Source organism: Vicugna pacos, chromosome 10 (genome assembly GCF_048564905.1).
Source record: "Vicugna pacos chromosome 10, VicPac4, whole genome shotgun sequence".
NCBI classification, from domain to species: domain Eukaryota; kingdom Metazoa; phylum Chordata; class Mammalia; order Artiodactyla; family Camelidae; genus Vicugna; species Vicugna pacos.
In genome coordinates, this window is record NC_132996.1 from 55,516,178 (window position 1) to 55,540,618 (window position 24,441).

At 41.2% G+C, this 24,441-nt stretch overlaps 1 protein-coding gene and 1 long non-coding RNA gene across 12 annotated transcripts in view; both read right to left on the bottom strand.

The window, feature by feature from the left end:
• Positions 1-24,441, bottom strand: part of LRRC4C (leucine rich repeat containing 4C) — a 1,285,379-nt gene that overhangs the window by 154,034 nt on the left and 1,106,904 nt on the right. The window lies entirely within an intron of this gene.
• LOC140699019 (uncharacterized) lies at positions 6,106-11,623 on the bottom strand. The gene is made up of 2 exons (XR_012077053.1): positions 11,466-11,623; positions 6,106-6,281 (listed from the first exon to the last, which is right to left on the bottom strand). It is a non-coding gene; the product is annotated as an uncharacterized lncRNA (long non-coding RNA).

The following is a 24,441-nucleotide window of genomic DNA, read 5'->3' on the forward strand; positions in this document are numbered from 1 at the left end:
TCTAAAATCCTGCCTGTTTTCATCCTGAAAGCCGGGAGTTGGAGCTACAGAGGGGGAAGACATAGATATCAAGTCACCACTAGGATTCAAAAACAACAAACCCCCAAAGCTGTTGCTTTCAGATAGCTGGACGTGAGCCTCTTCCCTCCCTAGGCAAGCGGGCTGAGCACAAGGTAAGGGTTAACACAGTACCATTACCTAGGATGGACTAGTCAGAAGGAATCTGCCAGGGTGGGAGCCTGTGGTCCAGCAGGGTAATCTCACCAGGAAGAAACCCTGCGAAGGCAAGATAGGAGCCTTCAGCCTATGCAGTGTTGCAGTAAATTGGCCTGTTCAGTTTGTACAAGACATCCAGGACAGTTTGACAACTCAATTTCAGCATTCCTCGCTCCCGGTTGTGGACTTTTCCATCAATTCATATTGGGGGTGGGTGGGGCGGGTGGCACATTTCAGCTTCACTGAGTCTTAGAAAGATGAAGAGGTCCACATAATGATATTATTAATAATGTTTCTATGTTAGCTTCTTTCTCCACTGCCCAGCTGGCATGCAGCCTCTTCTGTAACCTATAGTCTCTCATTTTATACCATTCAGGTATGTGACCTTGAGATATGAAATGGATAAAATTAGGAATGATAATTCAAATAAAACACTATATAGGTTGGGGGAAGAAGGCAAATAAATATTTCTGTTTCAAGTTGCCTAATCAATGATCTTTGTGCCGGTTTACTTTTGAGACGTCAGAGTATGTACTTGGTTTGAAAACAATTTCGAACAGGCTATAGGCTACTCTGTTAAAGCATATTATATACTTAAGATCTGAGTGTTTACATTACAAACCATAATGAAGTGACTTTCAACAAAAGGGAGAAAAATTTTCCTAACGGAACATTAGAGGTATATCCAAGTTCACACTAAACGTTCTTTTATTTTATTTTTCCTGTTCCCATTATAGTACATGGATATTTTTCTCACTTAGAGTTTAAAAAATAAAAAGAATTACATCTATATGTTTCATGGGTACTAAGCTCATACTCTAATCTGTATTTCAGATGTCAGCACCTGCAAAAGGAAAGGCCTTTCTTTACACATGGATTGTGATTTATTATAATTTCTCTGTTTTTTTGCATCAGAATGTGAATTTGTTCAGGGGTAATGGCATTGCTCCTAGTTTTATGTGAATGCTGTATTGATTAATTCAAAACACTAGTGGGCAGTTGACTATAAGTCTAATTTGTCTTTTGAAGCCTTTACCCTTAAATGCCAATTACAGTTTATCAACTAATAAACCATGAAAGACTGCTCTCACTAGCTGCTCTAGATAGCTTCAAAGGAGTCCACCTTCTGGTTCTGAAGTAAGCTATAAGTCATTTGAAATGAAAATTTTCTTTTTACGGACTTTGACGCAAGGGAAAGGCCAATGATTTGTTTTTCAAAGCTGATTATTAGTTACCTACCCAACATCTTTAAAGCCTTTCAGAATGAATTAATCTATCAAACAAAGCAGCAGTGAAGGATCAGTGCTATTTAACCAGAAAGAAAAAGGAGAGTCTTCCCATTCCTGGGTACCTCTCCACTCAGCAGCTATAACTGCATTTCCCACATCAGTTACCCATTCATGCTATATGACCTTGCATTGGTCACTGGACTTTCATTTTTTTGATTCAGACTCAATCAGTGATTATTGGGCATCCATATGGCATGGTTTCTTTTTCTTTCTTTCTTTCTTTTTTTTTTTTTTTGGCTGACTTCTCATATACATCATCTAATTTAAAACTCTAAAAGCTTTTAAAGATGGTGAAGGTGACACTAAAGCCACATACTTAGTAAATGACACAGACAAGTCTTGAACCCAGATCCACTCAATTTCAATTCTTCTGCTTTTGCTACAGTTTCTAGGTTTGGGAAGCATCTGAGACAGTCATAAGCATGCAGGCTGTCATTATCAGCACTGAATCCCAGAGGTGGATTTGTAACCCTGTGGGGGAAGTGGAATTGCCACATGTGTCACTGAATGACCTTACTCAAAGAGAACTGAAAGAAGCAGTCAACAAGCTAACTGTCACACAAATGTGCATGCGAACTAAATAGTTGAATAATGACATAAATATAGATATTTATTCAGTAGGAGCTGCCACGTACTGTCAACAATGACAGTGTATGTGTTCAAGTAAAATTCTTTATAAAAGCGCTTTTAGAAGAAATAATTGCTCAAAGAGTAATGGATTGGTCAGGTTGTCACATTTCCAGTTAGCCCATTTAGTTACCAAAAGTGTGGACAGGAGAGACGCCATTAAAATGAGATGACTTGGGAGGAGAGGGGTGCAGAGCTCACATGGCAGTTTGTCCTACAGACAGAGAGAATTCTTGTTCATCTCCATTCCTGATTTGCAGGCATCTGGGTGGGGAAAAAAAATCATGTTGTTTCACTGTGTGCTGATGGCTCTACCTGGTGTAATCTTTAGCAAACAGCAGAGGACAGCATCCTGTACTCAGAAATACAGACTAGCAAACAGAATGAACTCAGTAACTTTGCTTTAAACACAGAGAAGCTGTGGATGCATCTACTGCGTTAATTAATTTGATTTAACAGGCTGTAGGCTGCTCTATTCAAGCACAACACATACTTAAGATTTGAGTCTTTATGTTACAGCTTCTGGGAAGAGATAGTCCCCTTTTGCTTCCAATACTATTAAAAGGGACCAGAATGTCCTGTGGGATAATTGTATCAAGCTTGCCTCTACAGTCACACGTAATGAAAAGCATGTAGATTACCTTCATTAGACCAACTTTCTTTGAAAACTACTTAAACTACTTCAATAATCAAATGCCATATTTAGTGGGAACTCCCTACATGTCATGTTAGGCAATATTCCAAGAATGTTGTATCTCAGAATCAGAAGATATCCTAATAGTCATCTATGGTTTGTTCGTTGAAATATAGATGAAGATACTCAAGTCCCAGTAGATTTGCAAATTTATGTTGTTTTTAAAGTATCTCTTCTACTACCCTCCCCTACTTCCATCCTATATCGTCTTACTTTTCTATGTCCTCATGCTTCTAAAAATTTTAAATACTAACTAGCACTTAGTGATAGCTTACGAGTGCCAAGTAGGGTTCTAAGTATGCTGTAGATGTCAATGCAGGCAATTCCTCCCCAAAATTTTAGGAAATAGGTACAATTATCATCCCATTTTATAGATAATGAAAATGGAACTGAGGTTAAGCAAGGGCACCCAGCTAGGAAGTGACAGAGGCAAGATTTTAAACTCAGGTTATTTTGCTTCAGAGATCACGGTTGTAATAAATACTTCCTATTACTTATTGCATTGGATGCAAATCATTTTTCCTCTAAATTATGACTGATTTCCTAAGAGCATATTTTTTGTATTTCTAGTACTGTGGATATAGTTGAATAAATGAATGTCTATAATTAAGACATTAGGAAATGGAGGAACCTACATTTTTTTGTCTCTTACTGTGGTTCATAAAATCTTAGAAATATGAGACAGTTTGTACTTCAGTAAATATACTTCAGTAATTAGATAATTCCTTTTATCACATAGAATACTAATTAATAAATAGAAAAACCAAATAAAATAATTTAATCAGAGAATTAGAACTTCTCTATCACTTAGCTTTGCTGCATAATAAACCACCCCAAAATTGGAAGCTGAAAACACTAACTATTTATTATTTCTCACAAAGTTACAAGCAGTCAAGGATTGGTTAAGTGGCTCTTCTTGAGCTTGGCTGGTTTCACTAACAGCCGATCTAGAATGGTCTCAGCTAAGGTCACCGGGACAACTCAACTTTATAAGTCTCTACCCTCCATCAGCTTCAGGTGACAGCGCAAGTCTAAGAGAGCAAGCAGAAAGTACTTGTTCAAATTTCTGTGTGACTCCGTCTTGGCTAAAGCCAATCACTTGGCTGTAGCCGCTGTCAAAGAATGAAGCAGATCATGCCACCTACAGCGGGAGGCCACCGCGGAGTAACATGACAAAAAGGAGTGCAGGATTAGGGTGATTGCTGCACTCAACCACAAACTTCTATCCTGTACAGATAAAAAAATTTCCTTTCTTTCCTGAGGTTTATAGGAACGAAAATTCTATGCATTCAGTCACTTATTTATTTCAACAGATGAATATTCACCTCCCATTCTGTGTCAGGTATTACGGGAGTTAGAAGTTATCACTAACTCCTCCGCTGCCTCCACTTGCCTGAGCACATCTGCTGGTGCTGACTCAGGAATGGCCCACACGTCTGCCCAATTCTCTCACTGTATTACTTTACGAAGACCATTCTCAAGCTATGCTGTGGACTCTTTGCACTAGTCTTTCTTCTGATCCATTCCATCCCCTCCCTAGTACCAGTTAGCTTCTGAAAAAGAATAACTGATGAGAAAAGGAGGAAACAATAAAGGGAAAATATGTGTAATAACAAAAACCCCACAATACTGGGAACACCCTTTACATAGAACAAAGGATTCAACATATTCTATTTCATACACGGTTCTTACAAAAAGCTTCCAGAAAGAAACGAGGAAAACACAAATAACGTTACAGGTAACTGGGGAAGAAAACACACACACACAACTAGTCGATCTGCGGAAGAACTGGGTTTTTGAACACCGATTGGTACCCAGATTACTTAGCACAATGCCTGGCCCTTCTAAATATATTTTGATAGAATGGATGAATAAACTGTTTACTTGGTTGAGGGAGGAAAGTGAGTAGAGAGGAGGTACGCTCATCGTAAGCAATGGTGATGTAAAAGCTGGTCAGTTTTGCCAGAAATAAGTATAAAGAGCTGGGGCAGCGGAGGAGTCAAGAACCATCCGTACATGGGGGCAGTCCTGGCGGACTTCCGTATAAGAAAACTAAATGTGTTCAAGACACCCATTTGGGTGACAAAAGCGGGAAACTGAATGGCATGTGCGGCACGATTCCATTTAAGTAAAAGTAAATACACAGAGAAGCTGGGAGGCTGTTCCCCAAAATGGTAACAGTGGTATCTATGGGTCGTGGAATTTGGGGTGATTTGTGATTTCTCCTTTGTATTTTTCTGTACTGTTTATTTTTACAAGGAGCATGATCCATTTCTACTTAAAACAAGGGGCTATTTTAAATAATGCAGTAACAGAAAATTTTTGCCATATAGGAGCCAAAAGGGGCAGAAGACACTTATATACAGTACGTTTCCAGCCATGGAGAAAAGAATGGTGTTGATTTACCACCTTGCTAACAATATAGTGGTGTTCTTTGGTGAGACTGGGCTTTTTTTTTTTTTTTTTGAGATTGGGTTCAAAATTTTGAACTACTGTTATATTACTTTAATAATGGGAAAATAAATATAAAAGAAGTTAAAAAAGAAAACTAAATGTGTTCAAAGCTCCATGAATGTTAGTCAACAGCTGATGGGTGCAGAATTGCTCATTTTGCAGCCAAAGGAGAGAGAAGGTGGTGCATTCTAAGAAACTAACTAACTAACTTGTGGGCAAAAGATGAGCGAGACTAAAGCTTAGCTAAATTAATATACTCAGTTATGGGAGGGATGATCAGACTATTAGATGCCATGCAGAGATCAAGAGAGTCCAGATTTTGAAATTAGTCTTAAAATATTCTTTCTAGGAGAGTATCAATCACAAAGGACATCTGGGGGAAAAGGGGATGAGTGAAGGGAAAACATCTTGAGGGAGAATACTTCCTTTTTCAGACCACCCTAGGCTACAGGACATTCTAGGACTGACTTAAAGTAATCAGAAGAAAGCAGAAAGAAACAACTTGTATAACAATCTGGCAAACAATTCTACATCAATTTAGACCCAGGTACATTTTAGAAATCCCTTTCGATGGTGACCCAAGTCCTCATAGAACACAATCTCTTGTATCAACTATTTCTAAGAAAGATGGAATTTGCACACAGAAACTACATGGTGGCATTTTTGTATTGTCTGAATCAGGATTCTTTGTGCTGAGAAGAAAAGTGCCTGTAAAGGTATCTTTAAAACTCCACCAGGAATTAGTAGATGGTGTGAATCGAGTTGTGTAATTTGGGGAGACAGCTGCATTTTATCTAGCTAAATCAGCACTTGATACTAAACAAGTCCCAAAGAATGCCACTTTATTTCAGCAGTAGCCATGCAGTGCAGATTCAACAAATGACAGCCTTCTTTCCCCCTCCACGTTACCGATGTGTCTTCAGAAAATGAAGTGCATAGATTTCAAAATTCTGTTCTCTTCCCATTGAAGGTGCATTAACACATCTGTGATTCCAGGCCTCCTGCGGATTTAATAGCGTATGATTCAAATAATGTTAAACAAGCTGCATTTTTTAAATGTCCAGGTTTCTAACAGGCACAGCATTCTTGAGGGGAGTAAATGACTGTCTAGGAGATGCTGCAGATTTTAAAGAAATAATTTATTGTATTTACAGGGAAAATGGAAACACTTATCGCTTGAATAAAATAATTCTGCAAACACCGAAGATAAACATATATAAAGATACATTACTTCCATTTCAAAATGGGAAGGGGTCTTCTAAACTCATCAACAATTATGTGAGTTTTATAGGGAAATGAGATATAAAATAAGTATTCCTGTGTCAGATGAAGAATGTGAGGTGTGTATGGACTAGCAGTCTTATTGAATAGAATGAACGCTGGGTGACTGTTAATGGATTGAGCGTTTGACACTTTACTGCAGCCTTTAGTTAACAGTCTTCCTGAAAAGAATTTTTATTACAATTTTATGAATTTTTATAGAAGTTCATATTTTCACTAGGATAACAATTGTGTCACATGGCAGAGAACCTGAATAGACATTTTTCTAAAGAAGACATGCAGGTGGCCAACAGGTATGTGAAAAGAGGCTCAGCATCACTGACCATCAGGGAAATACAAATCATAACCACCACGGGTTACCACCTCACACCTGTTAGAATGGCTATCACAGAAAGGTCAAGAGCAGCAAATGCTGACCAGGGTGTGAAGGAAAGGGAACCCTTGTGCACTGTTGATGGTAAATTGATTCATTTACTATGGAAAACAGTATGAAGGTTCCTCAAAAAGTTAAAAATAGAACTTCCATATGATCCAGCAATTCCATTTCTGGGTGTATATATATATATATATATGGAAGAAGTGAAATTAGGATTTTGAAGAGATACCTTCATCTCCATGTTCATTGCAGGGTTATTTACAATAGCCAAAATGTAGAAATAATCTATGTGTCCATTGACAGATGAATGGATAAGGAAAATGTGTGTGTGCGTGTGTGTGTGTATACACACATACATACATATGTATGTAATGGAATGGTATTGGGCCATGAGAAAGAAGCAAATTTGAGACAACATGGACCTTGAAGGCATTATGCAAAGTGAAATAAGTGAGAGAAAGACAAATACTATATGGTCTCACTTACATGTGGAGTCTAAAAAAGCCAAACTCATAGAAACAGTAGGATGATTTTGTCAGGATCTGGCGGCGACATGGGGAGATGGTGGTCAAAGGACACAAACTTTCAGTTATAAGATGAGTAAGTCTCAGGAATCTAAGGTACAGCATGGTGACTACAGTTAACAATATTATATGCTTGAAAGTTGCTAAGAGGATAGATCTTAAATGTTCTCACAGCACATAAAAATTGGAATTATGTGAAGTGATGGAGGTATTAACTTACCTTATTTTCGTCATCATTTCACAATATATACATGTATCAAATCATCACATTTGTACACCTTAAACTTACACAATGTTATATGTCAATTGTATTTAATAAAGCTGGAAAAAATGAATCAAAGAATACTGAAAAATAATTATGCTATGTTGAAATTTAATTTATTAATTTAATTCTCATTAATTATACCTAAATTTTTTTGTTACTGGTTTTATTGATTTTAGTGGTGACTTTAAAAAGACCACTGAATTTTCTCTTTTTCTATTCTCAATTCTGCTTCTTTTACCTGTAGGGTTAGAGGGTGACAAAATTATGATACTGAAACAAAATTTATCTTTGGAGAGTTCCACCCCCCTTTTTGGTGTCTTTTCCTCTTTATTCCTCTTTATATAAGCCTCAGGCCTCATTCTGTGTATTCTTCTTCTCCAATAAGAAAGATACTAAGTAAACAAATTTGCATTTAGGTGCTAAATGACAATTTAGTACAGCCTAATTGAATCCATTCATTTATTTAACAAAATTTTATCTAGTACCAAATTCAGTGGGTTCTGCAATACCGCAACTAGAAAACGTATTAGGAACTTCTCATTTTCCCCCAGAGATTCTTATATTTTTTAGAAAGGATTAGTGTATATTCAGAAAAAGGATCTGCTTGATCTAAGGAAAGAGCATGGAGTGGAGCCCAGAGCAGTTAAGTTTGGAATCACATAGACCTGAGTTTGAATTAGACAAACATTTATCGTTTGTACTTGAGGAAAACTGCTAATCCTTCAGGGCCGGGGCCTAAGGAGGATGTGTGGCCAGAAAGGAGATGAAATGCCAAGACATGAACTTGCATATAGCAGCCAGTCAAGGATCCTTTTATTTTTATTTATTTATTTTTTGAAAGGAGTTTGTCCAAATATCATTATCATTTATCACGGAGGGATATTAAGTTAAGGAGTGACATGCTAAGTTTGGGAATTGCAGAAGCCATTCTAAAGGGCATTATGCAAGTGACCTGCAGAAGAGGAGCAACTTGGACACCGGAGAGCAATGAGGAAACCAAGGGAGCGCGTGAGGATCCAAAGAAAGGCAGCAGCTTTGGCATCATAGAAAGGGAGATGGGTACAAGAAATGCCAAGTGTTCAAATCCGCAAAATGTTACAATTTGCATGTTTACTGCTTGTGCATATGTGCGTGGGTAGGTGTGTGTGTGTACATGTGTGACATTAGACTTGGAGGCTATTCATAACTCTCATTCAATGTAATAAAGCACTACCTGAAAGGAAAGCTTTCTGAACAGGGAGTGGGTTGCCTCGCAACATTGTCACTGGAGTGGTTTAAGCACAGGCTGCAAGTTGTAGCGGGGTCCTTAGGCAGGGTTACATGAGCCAAGCAGTTCCCAAACATTGTCCCCGATTCAATTTCCGCTAGTCCACTATAGCAAAATGAGAGGAGTGAGCGCAATGTCCTGGGTTTGTCCTAGGAGTTTGTTGAATTTCATGTAAAAATCTTCACTTCGTGATGAATTCTTTCCTATATTTTTTACAACTATCATGTCCTTTCTTATTCTTATTCAGTAATGTTTTAAAATGTAAATATTCGGTAAAAATCCAAAGTTGGAAACATTCTGTTGAGCCACTGTCTATTCATTTTAATGACATGAAAGACTTTCAAGTCTGGGGCTTGCTAGACTGATGACCTTTGAGGGCCCTTTTCGTCTCTTAAATTGAACACTTTTATCAGAATACGTCTGCCTGGAGAAGTGCTTACATGTAGATCAACAGAATGGTGTGATTGACATTATTCGGCCTTTCATAAAACAAATTGGCTGTCTCAGAAGACAACTGCAGAAAATCCTCCCCCAAATTTCCCAGCGCAGCCTTTTCAGAAAGCCCGATTCCAAAGTGAAATTGAGGACCTCTTAGAAACACTTGCTGAGATGTTCTTTTCATAGCAAAACACAGCCCCGGAGAAATGCTAAGAGCCAGCTTGCTGGGATCACTCACCAGAGGCGACCCTTTGGGCGCCCCTCACCCGCAGACCTACAGACCTGAGTCAAAGCATCTTCCACATGTGACTTCAGGGACTCTTTCTCCTTAAGGTGCTGCTGACAAGCAATGCCACCTGCCTAAGCTTCAAGTCCTAGAAAGGTGCCACTCAGTGTAGTGCGGTCAGATGCCACGGGATTTCAAATGGAAATGACATGAATTCATTTCCCCGAGAACAAAAAGAAAAGGAAAAGTTGAGAAGAAAGACACTTCTTGTAACACAATATGCAGATTAATGGCACCCACTGATAGATTGAAGTGTCAAAAACACACCTTTCAGATATAAATGAAGCTGCTAAAAGAGTTGGGGAGCTCTCACATTCTGTCTTATTCATATAAAATATTAACTGATAACGTCAAGGTAAAATGAGTTTTTCTTGGTCTCTTTAGCTTCTTCTCTACCCTTAAAGCTAACTTTTTGGACAGCAGCCCCTGGGTAAAAGAGGATAAGATCTACCCAAAGGGCATCTCATTGTACTGGGAATAAAATGAAAATTCCTTATATTGACTTATAAAATACTACTTTTCCGAGCTTAAACCTCCTCTCAGCCTTTCTTCAACCTTATCTTACCTCATCTGCTCCCACACCCTAGCATCTCCAGCCAGAAGGGCCTTCTCTCCAGGCGGACAATGGGGTCTTGGCACAAGCCGGTCCCTCTGCCGGGAACATCCCCTCCCTGGTCTCTGGGGGTCTGATCGCTCTGATCCTCTGGGAGAGGCCCTCTCTCCCAGGCAGCTGAGATAGCTGCTCATGTTTTAATTTGGTGCAGAACGCTTATCTGACTGTCTCTTTCTGTTTGTGGAGTGATCTTCCTCTGCTGGACGGTGCTGTCCGTGGGAGCAGGGGCACTGCCTGTCCTGTTCACGGCTGTATCCTCCACTCCTGGGATTCACAGGGAAGCCAACCGTACGGCACTGATAAGGAGCGAAGGTGGAGATTCGACAGGGAGGCATGGGGTCCCTCGAACATCTGTTCTTGGGGTCACTGAATGACAACTATGCACCTCGTCTTTATATATATATATTCTGCAAATACCCCCAAAAGGCAGAATTTATGTTCCTAACTTCTAACTATATATATACAACATTGGGTAAAACCTTGGGCACTTGGGTGCAAAAGCTGAGGTTTGAATATTGGCTTCCACTACCTCCCGGTCCTTCCTGTGTGACCCTGCGTCAGTCACTTAACCTCTTCTAGCCTCAGAGACCTCATCAGTCACTGGTCACATCCATTTCACACAGTTATGAGGATGAAAATGAAATACTGCACCTGGAATAGTTAGCCCATTTCCTGACACTGGATGCACACTTACTAATAAGCATTTGTGGCATTTGCTTTTATTAATAAATATACTTTATCAAGCTTTCAGTTACTATGAGTTGTCTCCTCTCTCTTACATGTTGTTACCTGGTCAGTCAAGTCATTTTTTTGGCTCTCGCTTAACAAGGCAGCACACTGGACAAGAAAACACAGACCCTCAGCCCACGTTCTTTGGGGAACTCCTTGGTGTCTCTACATATCTCATTTGGCCCTAATGTGTGGCTAGAGGTTAAAGTTCCTGTCATCTATAGAAAGACATGGCAAAATGAATGTTAATACTGCCTTTGGAAGCATATTAAAGAAAATGTCATTTCGTCCTTCTCTCTCCTCTGAAGATTTAGTTACTGTATCTTTAAAAAGGTCAAGCTTTTCTTCTCCCTAAGTTTGCAAAGAAATCTTCCAATGTGGAGTGACCTTGAACTAACTGCTTTACCTTTCTGTGTCTCAGTTTGTCTGTTTTAAGTAAGCAGGGTCATTCCTAGCACGGCAGCTGTTCCCTTCATGGCGGTGAAGTGAAAATTAGTTTCTCATGTTCAAAACCAGAGTCACCTTCAGAAGTCCCCCCCCCGCCGCACGTCCGCGCCTTCGTTCGTTCGCTCATTTGTCAGGCTCCCCAGGCCCCCCGTGGGTAACGGTTTTTGCACGTGCCCCTCCCGGTGCACACCACGAGCGTTCACGCCAGCTCACACTCCGAAGGCTCTGCCCTAGTCCCGGACTGGTTGTCAGCCCGTGGTCTCGCCTTCCTCCAAAGGCGCCACGGAGAGCCCCAGCAACCACTTACAGGCGCAGGGAGCGCTGATGGGGTGCTGGCTGCGCGTCAGGCCCTGGGCTAAGCCCTTCACGGGCCTTGTCGTCTCGCTGCGGCTCCCGTGACTGGCGTGCCCACGTTCAAAGACTCTCATTAGCTTCTCGATTATACCCACATTCCTCGCTCTCTATAACGCGCCCCCCATCTTGCTCTGCCATTCACTACTATTTAATGATCTCAGGCAAGATGTGTAATCTCAAAATGCCTCAATTTCCTCATCATTCCAATAAAGAAACAATAACACAACCTCTTGAGGTTGTTGCAGGGTTTATTTCCTGTGGCACAGATTGTTCGGGTCAGATAGCTCTGTTTGGGGGTCGGGGGGGCGGGGGAGAGGGGATGCTCTGCGTCCTAGGATGTTCAGCAGCATCCCTGGCTTCTGCCCACTAGATGGCAGTGTCACCCTCCCTCCTCCCTCCCCCGCACCCCTCCCACCCCGGGTTTTGAAAAGTCAGTCTCCAGGTATTTGCCTAATCCTCTCCCCGCCACACACATATTGAAAACTGCTAGAGTATTGGGAAGAATACATTAGATACCTTCAGATGCTGGACGGACATAAACAGTTTAGTTCTTGGGAACTCCTTGTATGTTTCGGTTGCCCCGTTTAACCAGGGGACTTGTGATTCCCCAGACTAGTCCTAGGTTTTCTTGCCTCCTTGCTTTGTGGTTTTTTCCACTGACAACACTCTCCTGTGCTACCTCTGCCTTGCAAATTCTCACCCACCCGCCAGAATACTTTACATTGCTCCTAATTCTCCCCAGCTGAATGATATTTCTCCCTCTAAATACTATTACCATGTTTCTACCTCAGTCATCGCCTTTACATTCTGCCAGACTATATAGTGATTGGTGTAATTGTATGATTCTACAGGGACTGAAAACTCCATGAGAAAGCGATTCCTTGTTTTTTGTCTTTTTAGCCATCATAGACGTGAGCATGATTTCTGGCATTTATTAGTGGCTCATTGAATGTTTGTTAAGTTGAATTTAGAGCACAGAAGAAATAAATGACTTATTATAAGCTAATGCCTACAAATGTTCAAATAAACTAAAAAGATGTTAGAGAATAAAAACTTAAAATTGTTCCCAGATGCTTGTTGAAATAATCAGATAACTGAGCCTACAGAGGTTTATTGTTTACGTTATTCACAGCCTTTGTTCTGTTTGTCTTCACACATGTAGGAACAGCTGAGAAAGAATTATAGTAGTCATTTGAAAACTATTAAGTGATTTGCCTACTGATGCTATATTCTTCTGCTAGAAACAGAGTTTATCAAATAAAGAAGGTTCAAGAAAATCCACATTATTGTTTAATTAATCAAGAGGGAGGGCCAAGGAGGCAACTGCCACTGTGGAACGATACAAGGTGCAAAGTGAAATTGAACCTTTTTGTCCTGCTGCTGAACAGGCCAAAAGTTGAAACTGTTGTCTTAGAAAAAAGCAACCTCCCCCTCACTACCCACCACACACACACATACAGTATGTTATGGTGGCTGAAATTCCCTGCTCTCTAAGAATGTGAAACCTTGGCAAGTCATACATAACCTCTGTGACATGATACATTTGTGATAAAGTAGAAAAGATAATGATCTTCAGTTTGGGAAGCATGGATTTGTTAGAGCCGGCAGATTGCGAGTTATGAGCAGACAAAGGGGGATGCAGGCCACATGGCAGGAATTGGGCAGAAAGGAGGGGCACAAGACTCATGCAGGAAACCACACATCATGTAAGCACCAGGCGTCCCCCGGCAGAAAAAGAAGAGCAAGAACCTTTGGGCGGATAAGTGGTCATACATTTTGGGGTGACAAGTGTCCTGGAGGTTGACAAAGAAAGGTGGGAAAAGGCAGGAGTCTCCAGTGTCCGAATGTAACCTCTCGTTCATTATGCCCTCATTTTAATAAAATTAGCCTTACAGATTAGAAGTACCGTCATGCACCAATGCCATGACACCTCGGATCCAGACTAAATAAGGACAAAAACCCTTCCTCCCTTCGGAAAGTTGGAGTTGAGATGAAAATCAGGGAATACGACCCCAAACCCTTCCCTCCCCAGTGAATGTCCTGCCTGCTCAGTTTTACACCCTATGCAACCAACTTGCCAAAGAAACTCAGGGCAGCCACTCACCTGGGCCTGCCCGCTCTCCCCTCGGGAGTGTACTCTCCATCCTTTAGTAAATTCTCGCTTTACTTTCTTAACTTCTGTACCTTGTTTCTGAATTTTTTTCTGTGGCGAGACAAGAACTGAATCACTGGCAACAGATTCAACATTAACACTCAGCAGTGGCCCTTAACATCACTGTGACCATGGTTAGTTGAATAATGCACCACCCTCCCCGACCCCTCCAAGGATTCCCAAATCCTAATCCTGTGAACCTGTGGATATGTTTCCTTATGTGGCAGATGGGACCTCACGGAGGTGACTGAGTTGAGGATTTGGAGATGAGATTACCCCAGATTATACAGGAGGGCCCACTGTACTCACAAGGATCCCTGTAAGAGGCAGTGAGGAAGGTCAGAGTCTGAGAGAGAGCAGCGAAGATGCCACACTGCTGTCTTTGAAGAAAGAAGAAAGGGCCACAAGTCCAGGCCTCCAGAAACACACCCTCGCCTGGAGCCTCCACAGGAAGGCAACCATGCGGACACTTTAATTTTATCCCCTCGGGGCTGGGTTTGGATTTCTGAGCTCCAGAACTATAAAATGATAAATCTGTGTTGCTTTAAGCCACTAAGTCTGTGATTTCTTTGTTACAGCAGCTGTAAGAAACTATGACAGTGAACCTGATTGAGTCTACTATCTCTTTTCTAAAATTTGAGCAATAGCAATGTGGCCAGATCCTGTGGGTGATATAAAATTTAAAGTAGTAGACATTGCTTTAGACATTTTATCAGGTTTCAGTTATTCTTTTGATATAGCTTCTCAGTATTCTTTCCAGGACTTCAACCTCAGACACTAAGACAGGGCTGACCACCTAACATTACGTTATGTTACCAATGATGAACATTAATGTTCTGTGGTAACAAATAACTTGGTCAGTCTGTCAACATAATTGTTGAGAAGGCAAAGTGACTCGGGGCCGGCCAACCACAAACTTTTTTACATGGACGATAAGGAAGAAACTACCCTTGATCCACTGATGTTGCCAGGGTAACATAAACCTGTCATTGTTTGCCACCACATAGGAGAGACTGCCTGAGAAAATGCCAGCACTGATGAGAACAGAGCTATGAGATTAACAGTGATGCATTCCGCTTACTAGCTATTGGGTGTCTAGATCTAGCCGAACCTGAAGCTCCTCTGTTCTGAGAATTTTTTGGTTACATGAACCAATAGAATGTGTGTATGTATATCTCAGTTTGGTTGGGTTTCATTTGCTCAAAACAAAGGAAAACAAACAAACAAAAAACTACGTAAATGTGTCACCAGGAATATACTATAAATACATAAAATTAAATTATTTTTTTCTCTATGAAGTATAAATGCTGATGGTAGAAAATTCAGATAGTACTGACAAAGTACATTAGCCAAAATGAGTCATTCCAAATCCACAGCTGGAGATAATCACTATTAATAGATGATTTTTTTTTTTACTTGACCATAAGTGAATGCAAACATATTAAGTAGGAGAATGTGGGGTAGTTTTCTAGAGAGTGAGGCATCTAAACTTGACCTTGAAGGATAAGTGGGATTTTGATAGGCAAAGATAAAGAGACTTTTTTGATAAAGGTACAAAGATGATTCAATGGAGAAAGGATAGTCATTTAAACACAAAGTGCTGGAACAATTGAATATCCACATGCAAAACTATGAACTTGGTTCCATACAGCATGCCTTGTATGAAAATTAACTCAAAGTGGATCATAGACCTAACTGTGAAACGTGAAGTTATAAAGCTTGTAGAAAAAAAAACATAGGAGACAAACCTTCATGATTTTGATTTTGGCAAAAATATTTTAGATACAATACCAAATGCATGATGCACAAAAGAAAAAAAATAATAAATAGGCCTTCACCAAAATTAAAACCTTCAATTCTTAAAGATATTTTTAAGAGAAGGGAAAGCTAAGCTACAGACTGGAAGAAAATATTTGCAAACTATGTATCTCATCAAAGACATAACCAAAATACACAAAGAACTCACAATCCCTAATAGTAAGAAAAAAGACAACCCAAACAAGAATGATGGCAAATAAACCATAAGCCATATAGATGGCAAACAAGCATATTAAAAGATGCTCAACATCACTCCTGATTAGGGAAATGCACATAAAAGCCACTATGAGATATGATACTGCTCCACACCTATTGGAATGACTAAGACCAAAAAGTATTGCCAAGGATGTGGAGGGACTAGAACTGTCAAACACAGCTGGTGGGAATGTAAAATGTTACCATACGATCCAGGTATTCCACTCCTATTTACACAAAATTAATGAATGCACATGCCTGTACAAAGATTTGTACACCAACACTCAGATCATCTTTAACTGCAATAGCCCAAAGCTGGAAACAATCCAAGAACACATCAAAACCTGAATGAAGAAACAAACTGCGGTATACCCATATAATGGAATATTACGCAGCAAGTTAAACAACTAGACTTTTGAGACTTGAAATGACGTGAATAAGTATGAGAATAATTATGTTGTGTGAAAGAATCTGGACAAAAAAAGAGTCTATCCTGTATGATTCCTTTCATATAAAACTCTAGCAAACAAAAATGAATCTTTAGTGACAGAAAGAGATCAATAGTGTTTTGAAATGAGTTGGGGCAGAACGGTCGAAACGGAAGGAGGATGGAGGAGCATGAGGAAACTTTTGTGGATGATGGACAAGTTTATTATGTTGATTATCTTGATCAAGGTGACAGTTGTACAGGGCTTATATTTGCCCAATCTTATGATATTGGACACTTCAAATATATCCAGTTTATTTTATACTAATTACACCTCAAAGTTGGGGGGGGGAATAAATAAATGGGAAGGAAGAATATACAGGAATAAATGCAAGGGAGAGCACAGGGGAGACCTGGGCACAGTCACTACTCTCATGTGCCCAGATCAGAGAGAATACAACGATGGGGGAAGACTGGGATTAGCGTGTGTTAAGAGAGCAGCATCCCTAAGCCAGACTTCCCAAGTTCAGATCTGACCTCTGCCATTCACCAGCTGTGTGACCTTGGATGACTAACTCTTCTTTCCTAGTTTGTGCATGTTAGAAAATGGAAATAAAAATAGTGCCAGCCTCAAGGTTGCTTACAGGATAAACTAAGAAATAAATATTGATATATGCAAAGTATTTACCACATACACACAAGACATGGTTACGTTAATTTTGGCCATTCCTGTTATTATTTTTTAATAGTTCTCTCGGGCTATAATTCACGTACAATTTGAGTCATTCATTTACATGCACAACTCCGTGTCTTTTCAGGATATTCATAACCACACCACAGTCTCATTTTCAAACAACTGGTCACCTCCAAAGGAAACTCCCTACCCTTTACTGGTCATTCCCCATCCTCCTCTGCCTGCCTTAGGCAATCACTAGCCTGCTTTGTGCTTCTATAGATTTTCTTATTCTGTATTCAAGTTGATATTGAACATACTGAACTATATCCATATCATATTCATATTCAACATTTCACATAAATGGAATCATACCATATGTAATCTTTTATGTCTGGTTTCTTTCACTCAACAGAACGTTTTCAAGTGTCATCCAAGTCATAGGACAGACCAATACTTCATTCATTTTTATTGTGAAATAATTTTCCGTTGCGTGGAGACTCCACATTTTATTGTTATTGCAGAGTACAGTATTTTTGACCAAAGGGGAAGGAGAAGGAGGGAGCAGAGGGGTGATTTTTGTGGCTGTCCAGCAGCCCAGGAGCAGCAGGGAATATTTGACTAGAGACAGGAAGGAGTGGCTGAGGAAGAAAACTGAAACATTCACACACCCACCAGAGACTCAGATGCTTCCTTAGAGCTGGCTCTGCCTGTCCAAGGAATAACGGGCGACTCACCCTTTTTCCATAGAGGCAACATAACGCAGAGGAAATTCCTGCTGTCTTACTGGATGGCTCTGTTACCATGCGCAAGCCATTCAGATCCTTGAAATGCCAGTTTCTTCCATTCATCTCCCCACCCCTCCATTCATCCCCTCCAGCTCTGGGCTTACCTCACAGGCTTCTTGTGAGCCTCACAACTTAATGAAGGTAAAAGCATTTTATTAACTGGAACATAATTTTTTTTTGAAGTACAAAAGTGCTTCAAGAGTACACTGTGCTAGAGGCATTTTGAACTGTTTTCCCCTAACCAAAAAATGCTTCTGAGAGCCCTGCATTTCTTAGGAATTGATAGATAAATAAGGAACTAATCAGGGCACAAACCAGGACCCCCTGCTAGTCGTTGTGGTTAGTTGAAAATGGGTTCTGACAGACACCGAGGCCCTTGCAGGTAAGGACTCAGCTTGATTCGTTATCATTCCACACTGCTTGCTCCAATATCTGGATATGGTGATATCTCAATAAACCTATTTTTAAGCAAAAACCAAATTGCATATTATTGTACATCAGTCAGTGGGCATGACTTTTATGCCATATTTTAATAAAACAGTAAAGCAGTATTACTGATAATTACCCAGCTAACATTTAATGAGCACGAACTATGTGTCTGACAGTGTGCTAAGTTCTTTACATGCATTGACTCCCAGCCCTCCTGCATAAAGGACCTGAAGGCAAGAGAAGTAATTTTTTAAAGTTTAAAAAGTAATTTGCAAAGATGGGGCTTTATCCCAGTTTGATTTAAAGTCAAAGCCTTTGAAAGGGATTTTGGTTTACTTTTTTTTTTGCTAGAATTAAGTATAATAATTACATATTATCTCATCTACAAAGGCTTTAGCTTCTAAGGACAGGACCTGGAGAGGGTGTTTTGATCTGTGTTATTTAGACTCCACTTACAAATATTCACACACACACACGCACACACAAATTCATCAATCCTGATAGTTGAACCTCCACGAACCACTTCACCTGAGCTGCTTCCTAATTCAAATTGCACTCCTGGAAGATTCTGAGGACTCCTCAGATCCTCTGTGTCATTATTTCTGCCAAAACAGAAAACATCCCCATACTCTACCACCGTGATTTCTTTTGTCATTTTCCCCAAAACTTTTCAAAACTCAACTCACCCATGAAGTCTTCCGCGATCCAGGCGGAAGCTACCCAGACATTCTGTTAATATCTTCAGCGTGATTGATATTTCTCTCCGGCAGCGTGGCAAGAAAGCATATGCGTATATGTGGGCAAGCGTATGTATCTTTATGTTAATGTGCATCTGTTCCCCACATCTCTACCGTATACTATTAAGATATTAAGCTCCTAGGGTCTGTCCTTGTTTCCCTCCACAGAAGAGAGCATTAACCCACCTGGGTAGCCCCCATGCCTGGCTCCGTGGCACGATGTACATGTCAAATAAACATTTACTGAATGAGTGAGTGGGGCTCAATGATGACAGTGGCAGCCTTGAAGGAAACTCTCACCTTGCAGGCGTAGAAAACAAGATCACATGCAAACGTAACTTCAAAGAGCTTGCCTTCTCCGGTATTTTATTTTTAAGCATTCTCAGCTGAAACGTGCTGTGGCGTGTTTGAGACTTAGCAGGTGACTTTCACTTCACCTGTTTTCCAAATGGTTATGACTTAGCAAATACCCTAGGCTTAGAGTGTGCGCTTCCCCCGTCAGGTACGATGCTCCCATATGATGCTAAGTGCTTTGGACATCTTTCCTTTCTAAGGCTATGGAGTTCATTCACATCTTGTTATTTCTCATGGATGTATTCCTCAGGTTAGGGCAAAAGAAGAAAACTAAAGTTGAGTAATGGGGTTGTAACTCACCAGCTCCCCTCTTTTGTTATGGAAAATACAAAAGAATATCTGAAAAAGAAGAATTCTGAGTCCTGGGGGATCTGGCTAGGTTACATCTGATGTCAGTCTTTGTTAATTAGTACTGTTGCTTTAAAACAACAGTCCCCAAAAGTAAACATGATAGTGTGTTCTGTTCTACACAGAGTCAGAAGAGCTGTCAAAGCTTAAGATTTGAATTATCCTGCCTAGATTTTAATTCCACATCCACCTCCTTTCTATTTGAATGACCTTGAACAAGCTTAACTTCTCTCCCCGTTTGTGTCTTGATCTTTGAAAGGACTGTAGATAGGGTGCTGTGAAAACTCATGGAGACAACTCCTGTGAAGAGGCTTAGTTCCAGTAACATGCACAGGAAGTCCTTCCTCCAGTACTGTTACCAGCCATTATTTTCATGATAACAGTAATGATAAGGTAAGAGATTCTCATTCAAAACCTCATAAGAGAAAAATTCCTAACCATTCATGGCACCAACACAGATCCACCCAAGAATGCTAAGTGAAAAGCGACTTCCAGGGGAACTTTTTCTATGGGGCTGCTCCCATTTTAGCCTTCTTTGCCTCAGGGATACTAACCACTCCGTGAATGCAGTGTGGGGGCCACAGACATCTGGCAGATTCCTGCTCCAAGGCCCCTCAGATGCCCTGCTGCTGCCCTTTAAAGATAACAAAGAACACTCCTTTCCTAATACAATCCTGCCTCAGTGGAGAGGATCATCCATACAATGCCGGGAAGCAACAGGTCACAGCTCCTGCGGAGCCGCGCAGCCCTTCCCTTCCATGACCCCCTCCCTGCCCTATTATCTCAACATCAACCAGCCAGAGACTTGTGCAGAGCAGGTCATACACCTTGTGATCCCTCGGTACCTGATGGAACCCTCTCTAATAAAAGACCTCAGCAAGTGACCCTCAGGGCTCATTAGGCACCGCTCATCTGTGTGGCCCACTGCTGTCTATGGCAGTGTAACCTGATAAACTCCATTTTCATCCTTTGTCTTTGGTAAGTTCTTTTACCACTGGAGTACTGGCCCACTGCACCCCGTGACATGCAGTATGGCGGGATCTGGTGGACAGAAAATGTTACCCGCTATTTCAGTAAACAATGTTGCCTTCCATCAAGCCGTGAGTCACCACAGCATTCCCCAGCAGCAGGCCCTGAGGGGAATTCGGGATGGAGAAGAATGGGATACTGGCCCTAGGTAGTTAAGGTGCATATCAAAGGAATCATTTCAATGAACACAGACTCTTGCATCTTCCCATAGAAAAGCACTAAAACCTTTAACGTGAGATGTCCTTTTTTTTTTTTTTTTGTGATTAGCAGTCATCTTTGGATGATCCACCACATGGTTTTATTTCAGCAAAAACTCATATATATCCTGGCTGTCGTGGGACACAACAGGGGCCAGTCGGTGACACGGTGACATGCGTGTTGGTAAAAGAATTTACCAGAGATAAAGGATGAGAACAGAAAGGAGTTTATTAGGGGTACACTGTGGAAAACTGATGAGAGGTGTCTGTGTGAGCACTGAGGGCTGGATGTGGGGGTCTTTTATAAGGTAGGGCCACGAGGTCCCTGATCGGCTTGTGCACAAGTCTCTGGTTGGTTGTAGGTGAGGTAAGAGGTTTAGGGTCCCGGAAAGGCAGTGCGTTTGACTCTGATACGGTGGGCTGAAACAAGCCAGCCTGAGCTATTGTGAGATTATTACCTGGAGCTATTGGTTTGTTAGGGGAAACACGCCCAGTAAAGAACATACTTTATCTGTTGAGAAATCACAGGCAGACATCTGAGGGCCCAGGAACGGGGGTCGTTGGACTTTGATGGACAACAGTTGGCCCAACACTGGCTCCTCCATTCCCACTTTGAATAGTTCTTTGGAGCTATGAGAGACTGAATCCTGGGCTACAGCCCTCAGCAAAGCCCCAGAATAAAACATAACTCTCTCAGCTTTGAGGTTGTATAATTTGGGTTGTTGGTTTTGTTTTTTTTAATCAACATTCCAATATTCTAGAAGGAGTAGCATCGACAACCTGGATGAGAGGAGAGGGGTTTAGCTTGAAGGGCATTTACTTGCACATTCAGTTACCTGCAAAGACTTGATGGTGGTTGCACCAGAGTTCCAGGTCCCTGGATCAACACATCGGCACCTCCCTGAGCAGGTGCCCTTTCTTTTGTACTGTGCAGGCTTGCAGGGTTCTGAATCTGTCATTTTCATCACTGCCACTTGAAAGGAGCAGGACCCTGTGGGGTCCTCCCAGGTACAAATCCTTTCCAACCCCTGTTTTTCTTTTGTAGGATATAGGTGTCATTCAGCCTCCTCGTCCTTCCCCGAGTTCCAAAGGGCAGATTCAAACAGTTGCTAATCAGGGAAGGAAGGAATGCAGAAACAAAGGAGGAGCAGTCAAGAAACAATAGTGCAGCCTTGGGGCAGGGTCCTGGTTCCTGCTCAAGGAACAGACAGAACAATATGTTTGAGCTCTTCTGCGGGAGCTAAGGTCCCCACCCCGGTATAGGAGGGCAACTTCAGGCTGAGCACAAGATTCCTGGAGCACCCTGTTACCTCACCCCCAACCAATCAGAAGAAAGTCACACACCCTGAAGCCCTCACCCCAAATTTTGCCTATAAACATTTTCCCCTGAAAAACCGTCAGGAACTTCAGGTTTTTCATGCAGGAGCCACCCGTCCTCCTTGCCTGGCCCTGCAAGAAACCTGCTCCAAATTCCAACGTTCGGTTTGTTTGGCCTCACTTTTTTCAGTAACAAACTCATGCACTCCTTTCACTGAGAACCAAATAGGTGCCACACCAGCATTCATCTTGGCTTTACCCTGCTACTTAGCAGCCCATAATCATTGCCTTCCGCTTTTAACCATCCCTAGCCCAGGCAAATCACATCTCACATTCTTGCTCTTTAGTCTTATTTGTAAATGATAAACTGGTTTTGTTTATATTAGTTTTAAGCCACCCGCCCCCATGCTTTTTACCATACTGCTAGTGGTTATGGCCCCTCCAGTCTATGACTTGTAGCAACAGACAGGAGGGAAGGGGGAAGGGCACAACCACTAAAGGAATGACCGCAATTAGCACGAAGATGGCGGAAAAGTCAACTCCCAATAGACCGTGAGGCCCGAGAGGGCAGGAGGTTCGGCCTCCAGCGCACCTTGAGCTTCATTATACACACTGCCGCGTACTAGCTGGTGAATGGCGCGCCCACAGGCGCCATGACGGTTCCGAGCCCAACCAGGAAGGGTCAAAGAGAGGCCAGTGGCCCAGTTCCTGGGAAGCCCAGCCCCTTTCCCAAAGTAGCTGGAATAATCCTCCCACTTTTTAGTATATAAAAACCAGCCACACGGTGCCTCGAAGTGTCTCCTGCTCCCTCACCTTCCCAGGCAGCCTGCTCGCTGTCTATGGAGTGTGCGTCTCTCCGAATAAGTCCACTTGCACTCAACTATGGCTCACTCTTAAATTCTTTCCTGTGCAAAGCCAAGGACTTGCACTTGGCGGGGTGCATCCCAGGGACTCAACCGAGACCTGGGACGTGGACATCCACCTGTGCCCCCATTTTTTCCTGTACCAGCAACAATCAAGAGATGTCGCTGTTATAAACTAGGACAATAGGAGTCCCAGCTCAGCTACATTCTCAGGAAAACATGGTAAGTTCACAGAAACACCTGCTTCCAAGGGCCTTCTGGAGTGAGGACAGTAAGGATTATTAAAGAGGTTGTATGTGTGTATGCCTTTTCATGGCAGTAGAGGGTCTTCTCTCACTGAAGACCTTTTCCCCTAGTTTGCAATCTATTTTATTCTCTCAGTTTATATACTTACATCTATTTCTATTTAAAATAAGAATATATAAAAAGAATAGGCCATAGTCCTGTTACTCAGATATTTTTCTATACACGTAAGATGCATAATACATGTAACATATAATTATTGATATCATAGTTGCATAAATCCCTGTAATCAGATTTTTCAAAATTAATACTGTATTGTGAATGTATTCCCATGATATATTCCAAGCAGCAGCATCATTACTAATGACTATAACCACTATAATGACTATATAGTGGTTTATTCTATCAATAAACTGTATTACAAGGAGTCCTTTATTTTCAGGTATTTAGATTGTTTCTAATATATTGCAACTGTTTCCAACGCTCCAGTGATCACGCATGCACATATATCTTCATTCATTTGTTCACTGATTTCTTTAAGATAAATCTTAGAAAAGAAAATCTTGGGACACGGGTAGGCATATTTTAAAGACATTTGCTAGCATGCTATATAGGTCTCCAGAAAGTTGCACCAAGGTACTCTCTCCACAGCCATTTATAAAAACATTCTTTCTCTACACTCTTGCCCCTGCTGGGTGCTCTAATTCAGTTTTTAATTTAAAGATCAAGGAAGAGGCCTCCCATAGGACTTGAGATCTCCCTGAATAGGGCTCCATCAGATTGATGGTGTAAAGATTTGTTAACCAGGGCCTGAGTCATGGGAACGTGGGCGTGCTTTTTCTATTACCAAGAACTCTATGAATCAGATCTAATAACTACTTCAGTCACTACCAATACAGCCACATTTTACAGACAACCCAAACTGGAAAAAGCTATGTATTTTTTATCAAAAAATTCCCATGGATGTGACAATAGCAAAGATCCATTTAGTTCTCCTTGGATTGGGGCAAT